Source organism: Miniopterus schreibersii (genome assembly GCF_964146895.1).
Source record: "Miniopterus schreibersii genome assembly, chromosome: 3".
NCBI classification, from domain to species: Eukaryota; Metazoa; Chordata; class Mammalia; order Chiroptera; family Miniopteridae; genus Miniopterus; species Miniopterus schreibersii.
In genome coordinates, this window is record NC_138103.1 from 47,270,651 (window position 1) to 47,284,850 (window position 14,200).

Below are 14,200 nucleotides of genomic sequence, written 5' to 3' on the forward strand. Positions count from 1 at the left end.
AAGCGTTTTGAAGGTATCAATCAGGGCCCACATGGTGAGAAAGGATAAATAGGGTCAGCTACTTAGATATACTGACAGACAACTTTAGGCAAGGTGACATCTCTGAGGAGGTGACATTTGATCAGATCTGAATAAAAATAACTGAGTGTTTGAAAACTTGGGACCAGAAAATTTATGTAAAAGGAACAGCAAGTATAAAATCATAATGCAGGGAAGAGCTGGGAATGTTATAAATTCAGAAAAAAAAAAAAGCTAATGCTAATGTGCTATAGTATATAAAGGGGAGTGTGGCTGGTGCAGAGGTCTGAAAGAAAGTCAGAACCCCAGTTAGGTGGGACAGTGCTTGCTGTGTAAGGATACTGAGTTTCATTCTATGTACAATGGGAACCCATAAATAGTAGAATGATGTGATCTTAATGTAAGTTTTTAAGAGATGCACTTTTATTTTTCTCTTTTTCATTTCCTCTCTTTTATTCTTTCTATTTCTCTTAGCTTCTCGGTCCTTGGTTAGTGTGCATGCGTGTACACTTCTATAAAATCTGCCTTGCAATTGTCCATGGGCCTGTGAAGTCCAGTCATGTTGAACACTCAGGGACTCATCAACATTTTCTTTCTACTAATGATGTGATGTGTCCCAGATGTTAAGTGAACCCATTCCCAGATGTCCTTCATATCAAGCAATCACAGATATAATGAATTGTAACTTTGTAAGGTGTGTTTTTAAGATTAGTGAAGTAAATGGAGTGTCAAAGTGATTTAGTTAGGAGGTGGAAAACATATGTTTGTCTTAGGGTCACTTTTGAATATGTGTGAGGTCAATAGAATCTCCAAACATATTTTTAAAATCTGTTTTTGTTGGTGGACTTGGGTAAGTAGCTATGAGATTTTTCCTAGGTTCTTCACTGCCCCACAAGTATAGATTGCCATGTGATAATATAGCCTCTCTTTTGTAATGGTAAGTATGCATTTTAGAACCTTCAATCAGCTTAAGAAGCTTATCAACTCTAAATATGAACATTTTAGTTTTATAAACCTTCAAATGCTTATGTATGTTTGTATGTGTTTGAGTGCACATTTGGATCATTGTGATTCAATGAAATCAAAACAGAAAAATTCAAAGTGCACAGATGTTGTGCTTCATTAGAAGACCAAGTGCCAAAAGATACCTGCTTAGTTTCTAATGAAAAGTTACAGAGGCTACAAACCTCACTCTCAGAGAAGCCCCACAGGGAGATCTGGACCGTCACTTATCTACTGAGTTGATCCTGCCTTAGAGAACTTGAGGCCTTTCTGTTTTATGCCTCTCATTCATCACATTTTGTGAAAACACTCAAGGGTTCAGTGACAAATAGGGATAACTAACATTGCTTAAGCTTTCTTGGTCTGCTTCTCTAGATGTAGACTTTAGATACACATACAAAATACTGACGTAGATCTCAACATTTGTAGGACTATTAATCACCACTAAACACAATCTATTATTGAAATTCTTAAAAAGTTTCACTAGATTGAAAAGAAAGATTCTTATTATCAAACTACAAATAAGGTTTGTAACTTGAGTCAAATAAGATATAAGATTACATGAAAATCAAATAATAGTAAACAATGAAAAGTCAATTTATAAAATACATTTTCCATTCATATGATTTTTTTTGGACATTCTGATTTTGTTATGAAAATAATAGCTTTTATTATAAAAGTTAATAATAACTTTTGTGTCTTAATAATAACTTTTTGAGGAACTCCAGAATTGTTGCTTAAAATACTATTTAATACAAAATGACTAATTTGATTCACAACAGGGTTTTATCTAGAAAGAAAAATTCTAATAAATCTTCCATCCCACTGGGATATTTTGACACATGCAATAACAGAAGCTGTGGTTGGTAGTCTCTGCAAGTGATATCTTGGCCTGTCACCATAACTCTGACTGTAGGACTTGAATTAGCTTCTACAAAGCTTAATAATAAAAGCTTCCATCTTTGACTCTTGAGGAGATACTTATGAATGAGCACTATTGATTGTCTAAATTGTAAATCATTTTTAACTATTTCATTATTTTATGTATTGATATAATTGATATTTGATAAAAGCCTATTGAATGATAGTGAAACTAGTTAATTATTTATGTGAGATGGTATAATTTAAGATAGAAAAATCTACCTCTATTCCTTCCTCATTGTTCTCCTTAAAAAGCAAGTTGCTTGAGTGAAGTACGGAGTGTCATAAGCTGTTTTCAAAGTGGTTCTGAGCTCGGCCGGCATGGCTCAGCAGTTGAGCATCGACCTAGGATCCAGGAGATCTCGGTTTGGTTCCCTGTCAGGGCACATGCAGGGTTGCGGGTTGGATCCTCTCCCAGCAGGGGGCGTGCAGGAGGCAGCCGATCAATAACTCTCTTAGCATTGATGTTTCTATCTCTCTCCCTCACCTTTCCTCTTTCTGAAATCAATACACACACACACACATATATATATACACACACACACATACATATATATATATACATACATATATATATATTTAAAGTGGTTCTGAGGGAAAGACATAGGGAGTTCCAACAGTGTTTACTACACTATTGGAAGGAATGTGAAGCTTCTGAAGCTCCCAGCCACTCTGCCTATCGCCCGATGCTATGTTCAGGGATACACGGCAGAGGGGATATGAGGTCATAGGGCTCATTGTGAAATTCAGGGGCAGTGTTGCTTGCCATAATATTTGAGTAGTCCATGGGCATGTACTGAGCAAAGGCCAAGGGTGTTAGATACACTGTAAGGAATGATCATGCTCCCTATAGACGTTCAAGTATATGCAAAGTCCATTTAAAATTACAAAATTCTATAGCTGAATATTAATATACAGTAATCTTACTTTGTCATGATTCTAAGTTTGCTGATAATTATTCACCATTAAGAACATTTTGATTCTTCAGTTTAATCAATTTGTTTCAGTCTGAAATTCATGGTTATTCTAAGTATTGATGCAAATATCTGATATCTTCAAATAAATTTGCATCATTTCACTGAAATTTATTTTTATTTTCATCTATATAATTAAGAGCATTGTATAAATTATTTTGAAATTAGGTAAGTAGGTTTTTCATTTGGCTTATGAACTTTATTTCAGGAGAGTTTAGAAGGACCTTGGAAATATTTCCTTTAAAACAACACTGTTGTGTAGGATAGGGCTGAAAATCAGTGCTGATAGAGGTCGCGTCGGGAACAAGTACTGCAAAGAGCCGCTGTGCTTGAGTCAGAAGACCTGGGTGACAATCTGAGCTCTGCTTTGTTACTGTGTCTTGGAGAGTTTTGATATTTTGAGCACATGGTTTGTCATCTGTGAAATAAGAATGATTTCCAATAGTGTATGTATGTACTGCAATTTATGAGATTGATATGAAATCTTGCATAGGAAAATAACTTTTTGTAAATTTTAAAGACTGATACAAATTAGAGGACATTCTTCTTCTTACGCAGAAAATTCTGCAACTGCACTTCTTCCTCCTCGGGTTTATTTGATTTAAAGATGATCAGAGCAATCTCCTTATCAGACATTGGGATTAAACACCATCAAAGGAACAGAACTTTCTTCATTCCTAAACAAGCATTTCTAAGCCCATATTTAGTACAAGGTATCGTCCAATGTGCGGTGGATAAAAGAAATGAGTATGACAAATGTATTTCATAGCCCATTTGCTTTTATCATCTGTACATAGTTAAATTTAGCATCTTACAGGAAAATTCACATATGAATTGGTACTTTGCATATCTATCTTAAAAGGGAAATTCTGGACCGTTAATTAATCTACACATTACAGTAAAAAGTTTGACTTTTGAATAAATAATTTTGCTATATAGATAGATAAAGATAGACATAGACATAGATGTAGACACAGACACAAACAGAGGAAAATAGCTTTACCACAGTCTTTCGGAATGACATTACCACTTTACCCTCTAGGCTGAACTGCTCTACACATGCACAGAACAACAGTATCAAAATAAACTACTACTTGACAAATATGTGACTACAGATGTACTTTGTAAAAGGGTGCTTACATTGTACCTATGTAGCCAGAAACTTTTTATTAATTGATATTGTTGGTTTTAAATTACAATGATAATACAAATAACTGGATGTTTCATATAGTGGTAAGAAAAAACCAAAACCAAACCCAAAGCCTTTTTTACAGTATGTGCTGGAATGTTTTGGAACTTTTATCTACCTCTTACACAGAATATAAAATTAAAATTTCTTATGAATTCTAGAATAATATTAATAATTCTTCAAAAATTGCAAAATAAGCAATTTTCAGAAAATCTATGCTTTGAATTTTGCCAATAAAAATGACCAGGGATGCCTAGTATTACATTGCTTCCATATGATTTCTGAAGTGTCTATTCTCATGTTTTTATTTTATTCTATTGATCTATTTGTTTCTTTAAATTCCCAGTGACTCAAATGTACCAATAGCGATATTTGATTTAGCATAACACTGCTAGCCTCCTTTGCATCATTCTCAACTAGTTTCCAAAATGGACCATATTTTCCTTTCCCATCATTTCTGTCTTAACCATTGATTTCCCATCAGAAAGTATAAATTGAATGTATATGCAATGTCCTTTCTAGTCCAGATGTTAGAATTCCATTTTAAAATTAAATTTATGGACTCAGGAAATATTTATTGGGTACTACTTTATTCAAGACTGTAAAAAACAAACAAATAAAAGTAATACTCTATGAGTTGAATTATGGCTCCCAGAAAAGATATGTTGCAATTCTTACCTCCAGTACTTCAGATGTGACACTATTGGAAAACAGAGTAATATAATTAGTTAAGATAAAGAGAGGCCTAATCTATATGCCTGGTGTCATAAGAAGTGAGAAATTTGTGCTTAGAGACAGACAGGAGGGCATGTGAGGATGGAGGCAGAGGTTAGTGGATTGCGTCTTCAAGCCAAGGAGCGCCAAGAATTGCCTCTCATCGCCAGAAGCTAAGAATGAAGCATGGAATAAAACTTCCCATTTAAGTTCTTGGGAGGAACCAACCCTGACAACACCTTGATTTTGGAATTTGAAGCATCAGAAGTGTGAGAATAAACTTCTGTTGTTCTAAAGCATCAGTTGTTACCACAGCTCTAGGAGATTGGTGCAAATTTTGGCACTGAGAAGCAGGAGGATGCTGTTGTAACAAATCTAAAAATGTAGAAGTGGCTTTGGAATTAGGTATCAGGCAATGGCTAGAAGAGTTGTGAGGTGCATAATAGAAAAAAGTTTAAATTGCTTTGAGTAGACCATTGGTAAAAATATAAATTAAATGTTAATTCTGCAGAGGCATCAGAGACAAGTGAGGAGATCTATAGAGAAAGCTTATATATATAAATATACCTCTAAAATACATATACATATAATTGTCTTAATGCATATATCACCATGAACAGTGTTACTAGAAATATAAACATTAAAGATGCTTCTGGTAAAGTCTCAGATGGAAATAAGGAAAATATTATTAGACATTGGAGGAAAGATGATCCTTGTTATAAAGTGGCAGAGACTTGGCTGAATAGTGTTGTGATGCTCATTGGTGGAAAATAAAACTTTTAATTGAAGAACTTGGATATGTAGCTGAGATTTACAAGCAAAGTGTAGAAGGTACAATTTGGCTTTTCTGTCCTGCTTATAGTAAAAGACGAGAATAGATGTAAATTAAAGAAGAAATTGCTAGGCTAAAGAGAAACTATCACTTGATGATTTGGAAAAGTTTCAGCATCTAGATGGCTTGCTCTGGACACGGGGACAAAGGTGTGGCTGGGAAACCACTTGATAAAGAGATTAGGTGTGGTTCATGGATCCAATCAATTATTTCAGCAGAAACCAGGAATTATCCAAGAGGGATCTGGGGAGAACCCTTGTACCTGATGTGTGACTCCTCCAGACATGCCATGAAGACCCATAGGTTACTCAAAATTTTATTCTAGCAGAAACACTGCCAACCTAGACTAAAAGGACAGAGACTCTTCCAAATGAAGGAAGAATAACTCTCAGGCAAAGCCCTGGATGCAAGAGCCTGGCCAACTTTATCTCCTGGCTTCCAGAGGTTGGGGCCACCCATATGGACCCAGATGACAGAGCACCAAGTCACAGAAAATTATTCTTAGCCTTTGGAATCTGATAGAATTTGACCAGTTGGGTTTTGGACTTGTTGAGGAACCATGGCCCCTCTTATCTTTTTTCCCCCTTTAGAATTCATTTCTTTTAGAATGAGAATGTTTATCTTAGGCTGATACCACCATTGAATTTAGAAAGTAGATAATTTGTCTGGTTTCAAAGATTCACAGATGTAGAGGAATTTTGCTCCATATAAACTACCCAAGTCTCATCAACTCACCTTTCCAAATACCATTATCTGAGTCACATAATTATGACTGAATTGTGTGACTGAATTATGTGACTCAGATAATGGTATTTGGAAAGGTGAGTTGATGATATTTAGATGAGATTTGGGATTTAGGATTTATAATAGAATGGGTTGAGGCTTTTGGGAATGTTGGGATGGGTGAAAGTATTTTGCATGTAGGAAGGGTATGAATTTTGAAGGCCAGAGAGAAGACTCTTATGGGTTGGACTGTGTACCCTAAAAATATATGTTCAAATCTTAACTCCCTGTACCACAGAATATGACCTTATTTGGCAGTTGAAATTAATTAAGTTAAAGTGAGTCCCTTAGAGTGGGTCTTAACCCAATGTAGCTTTTAACAAAACTATACTATACTATCACAGCCAAGTTATTAACACAACCCAGTCATCTTACTCACATTTCCTCAGTATTATTTATTTATTTACTTATTTATTTAATCCTTGCCCAAGGATATGTTTTTTTTGTTTGTTTGTCTTATTTGAGAGAGAGGAAGGAAGACTGAAAGAGAGAGAGAGAGAGATCCATGTGTGAGAGGAACACTGGTAGGTTGTCTTCCACATGCACCGTGACCGTAACAGGAGGCATATATTTTTGGTGTATGGGAAGATGCTCCAACCAACTGAGCCACCCAGTCAAGGTTCCTCAGTTTTCATTATATTCATTTGTGTGTGTTTGTGTTTATGTATGTCTTAAGTTCTATACAATTTATCATTTGTGTAGTTATGAACCTGAACAGTTCCAAAACCATAGAAATCCCTCATGTTGCCCTTTAATCATAAGCATCTCTTTCCCATCGCCCCATCCCCATCAGTAATCTAATACTAAGCTGTCATTTATATCTAACATTCCATCATTTGAAATGGAATCTTAATGTACAATGTAATTTTATGGGGTTCTCTTTTTTCTTTCTTTCTTTCATTTTTTTTTTTTTTTTTTTGACTCAGAACAATTCCCTGAGTATTAGTTTAAGGTATTATATGATGTATCTAGGTGTAACTATGTAGTTCCTTTTTATTACTGAATAGTATTCCATAGTATACAGGTATCATAGTTTGTTTAACTATGGACCTGCTTAAGGATATCCAGAATATTTTTAGTTTGGGAATATAATAAATCAAGCTTCTATGAACTTTAGTGCACAGGTATTTGTGTGAACATAACTTTTGCTTTCTCTGAGATAGATACCCAAGCAGGCAATTGCTGGAACACATGGTAATTGCATCTCAAAGCCAGCTAATTAGTAAACTTAATTCCATCTACAACTTTAGTTTCCTTATGCCATTCAGTCCAACATATTCACAGATTCTGGGATTATGTCATGAACATCTTTCTGAGGGCACTATTGTGCTTAACACATTATTTTAGGTTTTCTAGTTTGTTTAACTATGGACCTGCTTAAGGATATCCAGAATATTTTTAGTTTGGGAATATAATAAATCAAGCTTCTATGAACTTTAGTGCACAGGTATTTGTGTGAACATAACTTTTGCTTTCTCTGAGATAGATACCCAAGCAGGCAATTGCTGGAACACATGGTAATTGCATCTCAAAGCCAGCTAATTAGTAAACTTAATTCCATCTACAACTTTAGTTTCCTTATGCCATTCAGTCCAACATATTCACAGATTCTGGGATTATGTCATGAACATCTTTCTGAGGGCACTATTGTGCTTAACACATTATTTTAGGTTTTCTAGGGCCTGTGACTTAATGTAAAATTTATAAAAAGTTTATCTGTTTCTACAAAAAACCTTGCTGCTATTTTGATAGGGTTAGACCAATTTGGTAATAACTGATGCATTTACTATGTTCAGTCTTCAATCCATGAACATGGTTTCTCCATTTACTTGGGCATATCTAAAATTTCTTTCTTCAGCATTTTGTTAAACAGGTACAGTACATGTTTTAAGCAATACCTATGTGTTTCATTTTATTTTGTAGAAATTGTAATGGTATTATGTTTTTAATTTTGGCTTCCACATGTTTATTGTTAGTACAGAGAAATGCAATTTTTAAAATATAACAACCTTATTGAAATATAACTCAAATACCATAAAATTCACACTTCAAAGTGTTATTAGTATGTTCACAGTTATGCAACCATTACCACTATGTAATGTTAGAATGCTTTCATCATCCCCAAAGGAGCACCATACCCTCTAAACAGCTAATCCCTACCCGCAGCATATGGCAACAGAAATACTTCTGTATCTGTGGATTTTTCCCATCTGGAAATTTTTTATAAAATGTATCATACAGTATGTAGCTTTTTGTGTATTGCTTCATTTATTCAGCATGTTTTCAAGGCACATTCATGTTGTAATATGTGTCAGTACTTCACTTCTTTTTATACTCAAATAATATTCCATTTGATATACCGCAGTTTGTCTATTTGTTCATACACTGACATATGTTTTCACTGATTTGCTATTAGGAATAATACTGCTTGGAACAACTGTGTACAAGTTTTTGTCTTGACATTTATTTTTAATTTTTCTTGTGTATATCCCTGGGTAATATGCCTGAGTGATATAGTAACTTTTTTATTCTTAAATTGACAAGAAGATGCCTTTTTTCCTAACAAAAGGGTCCTGACTTTAGTCAGGTGCTTTCACTGTATCTACTGAGATGATAATATGATTTTCCTTTCATTTTCTCAGTATGGTCTATTATATTACCTGATTTTCAAATATTAAATTAACCTTAAAGTCTAGGAATAAACCCTGAGTGAGCATAACATATTTTTGTATATTATTAGATTCCTTTACATATTATCTTAAGTATTTCTATATTTATGCATCTATGTTTATGAGTGATATATAAATTAACTTTTTCAAATTTTTTATTTATGGCCTCATAAAATAAGATCCTTCCTCCTATATTATTTGAAAGGGTTTCTGTAGGGTTAGTGTTATTTCTTCCTCTTATTTGTCAGACTGCACCAATAAAACCATTTACAGTTGGAGGTCTTAGCAGAAAGATTTTAAATTTATTCATTAATTTTTTAAATTACTGAGTTATTTTTATTTTCTATTTCTCCTTATTTCAATTTGTTAAGTTCTATCTTACAATAAATTTGTTTTGATGTTTTTTGAGAAAAATGCTAATAATATCTCTTCTTTTGAATATTTACTTTTGTTCTCTTGCTGATTTTTAATTTTGGAATATATATTTTCTCCCTTTTATCCTGGTCAGTCTTTCAAAGAATTCTTGACTTTGAAAAGATCTTTTGAAAAGATAGCTTTTGTTGGTGGTGATTTCCTTATTTATTGCCTGTTTCCTCTATCATTGATTTGCTCTCTTATATTTACTATTTACATTTTTCACTTAACATGAATTTAAATTATTCTGCTTTGAGGGTTGAAAATTAGAAATTGCTTAAACTCAGCTCACCTTTGCTTTTTTTAACTGTTTGACAACTGTATTAATCCCCTCTCTCCATTAGGGCTCAGAAACTAAATATTTCAGGTGTCTTAGATCTCAACGTTGAGTCTGCCAGACCTTGAAGTTGGGAGGTCACCTGACTGCGAGACCTCCAGCACGCTGCGCACCAAGACAGGGCGCTTAAAATGCACACGGGGACCACCTTTTGCCACGAGTCCCAGATTAAAAGACTCCTGATACGCAAATAAATAGTAAGGAATGTGGACTATGATATAGGCTTATTAACATGGATTTGGTGAAAGAAATCAATGTCATGATTGAAGCCGCATTTTCTTCTAATTACTTTTGGATTTACTTGTGCAGTCCCATTAGGAAATGGGTAGGCAACACAAAGGCAGTGAAGGGTTAAATTTCTTTGGCAGGATTTAGTAATTATAGATATCGATTACTTTAAAACATCATTGAGTTGACAGGATAAGAAAAGCCCACTTGTCTCACTGTTTGGTCCTTTTATTTCTCACAAGATGGATGAGTTAATAAACAGGGAGCAAGCACTCCCATAAATTCAGCATCTGTAATATTTGTCACCTTTCGGAATTACTCGGATGAGAGCACCATCCTTTATGTGAGTCCACGGGAGAGGACCAGCAGGCTCTCCCTCGAATCTGAAGCCCACACTGTGATTAATGCTGTGCTGATGTGAGAGGAGGCAGTGTCCTTAGGTGGAAATGCGGGGGGAGAACCGCGCCGCTGTAGAGGCGCCCCGAGCTCGCTGGGCCTCTGCACAGGCTGCATTTACTCAGCAGCATGATTTCGTCTTTTCCCCTGTCACTTAGTTTGCAAGAATAAGCAGTTAAAGTGCATATTACACACAGAGACAAAGATAATTTCTTAGACCGGGAAGCACGGTCAGTTGTCTCTGAGTTAGAGATATAGTTAATGGGTATTTTTTAGCATTAACGTAGAAGGTCACCTAGTTAGAATCCCTCACTTTAAAAAGGAGGAACTGCCCGGCCGGGTGTGGCTCAGCGGTTGAGCGTCGACCTGGGATCCAGGCGATCGGGGTTCGATTCCCGGTCAGGGCACATGCCCGGGTTGTGGGCTGTGGCCGATCAATGACTCTCTCATCATTGATGTTTCTATCTCTCTCCCCCTCTCCTTCCCTCTCTCTGAAATCAATAAAGATACATTAAAAATAAAATAAAAAGGAGGGAACTGGGACTGAGAGAGGAGATACGACTTTTTCGAGAAATGTTCGATGGCAGGGGCCCCTAACTGCTCCTTTCCAGGTACAGAGGAATTAGGCTTGTTTAGTAAATCAGGGAGGGTCTCTTCACACATTGGATACCTCACTTTTGCATACCATGTGGTAATTATAAATGTCTAAATTTGATTTAGACTGTGGACAAAGCACTTTTGGTAAGTTAATCTTCCCGTGTGTTTTAATATCTGGAATAGAAAACTTCTTGTTTGTTTAATGAACGTCTGGATCCTCTTTGTCAAACAAGACAATTGTCATACCCGATTTTTGGCCGCACTAACGTGGAGTTTTCTGGTTCCATTTTATTGTTTCACTGGTCACGGGCAGAATTCGTTCAGTAGTCAGTAACCATGACAATAAATGTAAATCTTTAGTATTAGAATGAGCTTTTCTGAACAGTGGACAAGTCAGATGGCAGGAGTGTAGTACGGTCCATATTTTTACTCTTTGTAATGTGAAGTTTTATTACCCCTTTTAATGAGAAGCCCAGAGATAAACATGTTTACTTTAGTATCTATATAATTCTAACTCACCCGGTCAATATTTGTTACAAAAATAATCAAATTTCAGGTCTTAGAGTGCCTCATCAAATGTTAAGGCTGAAAACATAACTTTATTTAAAGGTAAATGTTTTCCCCCTTGTCAGCACCTCTGCCCAGCTTGCTCGAAGCTAGGCACAAGCTCTAGGGAGAGAAGTGTGATCCGCACCTCCTGCCTTTTCGCCGGGGTCTTCACCACTTTAGCTGATGCTTCTGACTCTTCCAGAATCTCACGTAGGCAATGGAGAGAAGAGGTAACAGAGAGGGGCAGGCAAGTTCTTTCCTAAGCAGCCAAGGAAATAAGGGCTTTGGTGAATGTTTAAAGCTAGCTTTTCGTTTCCTCTTTCCCATGACCACATTTGTTAGTAAGCAAGAAGACTAAAGACAAGAAATCAGTTTTAATAGACCATGAAAAAAGTGACTGAAGTCTGCACCAAGATAGGAGGTATTATTCACAAGATCAAAATGACAAAAATGTTATATTGATGAATAAGGGGAAGTATGTGTGTTAGGAAGCTGGCTTGTGTTATTGACTGGTATCTGGATTGTTTGTGATATATATAAACAATCTCCTGATAGTAAGTCAATTTCTAAGGTATGTTAATTTTCTGGTGATTCAAAGTATCAGAACAATAACCATGGTATGTGTTTGAAATCTCCCTAGGCAACATATCTATTTAAATATTTGGTGGGAAGGGGAGGTTTGCTTTACTAAATAAGAAAGAAAAAATAATAATTACATGGAATAAATGAATTCACATTAAGGAATGAAAATTTGAATGAGTAGCTATATTATCAGTTGTGGGGTGAGGAGGTGACTTTCTTATTTGCATTCCTTTGTACCTTTTGGGCCTGCTCGGCCTACTGGAACTCTCCTTTCCCCTCCATTGCCATGAAATTGGACAAGATGAAGATGAAGGGTGGTGGTAGAAATGTTATTTATTCTTGGCTCCTTCTAATGGGAAAAGCAACTTCTACACTGAGTCCAAATGGACATTTATTTCCTTATTAGGCAGATATATGAATGTGGTGATAGTAACACTCCTGTGTGTCTTCACCAGAGTAAGCAATTACATTGTAACCAGTTTATGCTCATACTTCTGTAGGTCACAAGAAGAGAATTCAATTTATTTTATATTGCCTGACCGAATACATATGACCAGTGGCTTAAGGTAACAGGCAGACTTTAGCTAAGCATAAAGAAGGGTTTTCTAACTTTCTGACTAGAAAGAGTCAGAATGAAAAGGAGCTGCCTTGAAACAAATCTGCTTCTATTAAGCGAATGTGTTCTACTGGACAAACACTTGGGGTACTTTAGAAGGACAGGGCTTTAAAGCGCCATACTTATGTAAAATCTTCTCAACTATTCACATTTTGGCATGGTATTTTCACTATTATTAAATTAACATTAAAAAATCAACTTTAATTTTATTTATTTAAAAAAAACTTGGCAGCAACCTAAGTGATCACATTCATGAAATTCAGGCATTTGTATGCTAATAATAGGTTACTTTTCTATTACATATTAACACAATTGATAGCTGTTAAAAATTTAAATATCCATCTGTGTACTCCTACATCATTGTATGCACCAGTGCTGAGAAACGGTATTCTAATTTGGAAGAGACGACCATTAAGCTTTTTTCCAGCCTCAGAATTTCATAGTTTTCTATATTTTACATTAGATATGTGTTTTTATTTGTATATTTTATGTATTCATATTTTCATATTCATGAGCATAATTATGTATGGCGTATGTGATATTGGTGATTAATATTTAGGTCTGAGCATGGTTGCCCACTGTAACAATGTTTAGTAATAAAAATATATCTATGTCCTCTCATATAAACTGGCATAAAACTAGCTTGGCAGCACTTCACTGCTTTATAAATTAAGCCCAATGGGCATTGCTGCTTTAAGCAATGTCTTCATGCAGTAAGATACATTGTAGACCAACTTTGTTAGCCTTTCAGAAAATAAATTTACCCACCAATTGTTTCACATGCTTTTCCTTGGTTTATAGGGTCTTTGAAGATCTGCTGCCTCCCAGCTTTCCAGTCTTATCAACTCCCTCACTCACTTCTACTTTATGTTACAGCTGTGTTGGTTTTCTCTGAGATTTCCAAATCTTTACTCTGTCATAATTCCCATATATTTTCATTTGCCTGACAACATCTTCCTCACTCCTGGTTAGCACAGTTCTCACTCATTTCACAGTGGATGCCTCCATGGGCACTTTTGGTGTATACAGTTCTATGAAGTTAAACACATGTATAGATTTGCACATAATCAAGATATTATTAAATAATAGTTTCAATCTAAAGAAATTCTTCTTGCTATCTCTTTATAATCACATTACCCCCAACCCCCTATCTCCTGGCATGCACTGATTTCTTCCTCATGTCTACAGTTTTGTCTGAAAATGCCCTATAAATGGAATTATACAGTATACAATTTTTTGAGACTGGCTTCTTTCACTCAGAATAATGCCTTTGACATTCATCCATGCTATTGCATCAATTTTTATTGCTTAGTAGTATAGTATAGTTGCATAACAATATGCTTATTCATTCACCAACTGAAAGACAATAGGGTTGTTTT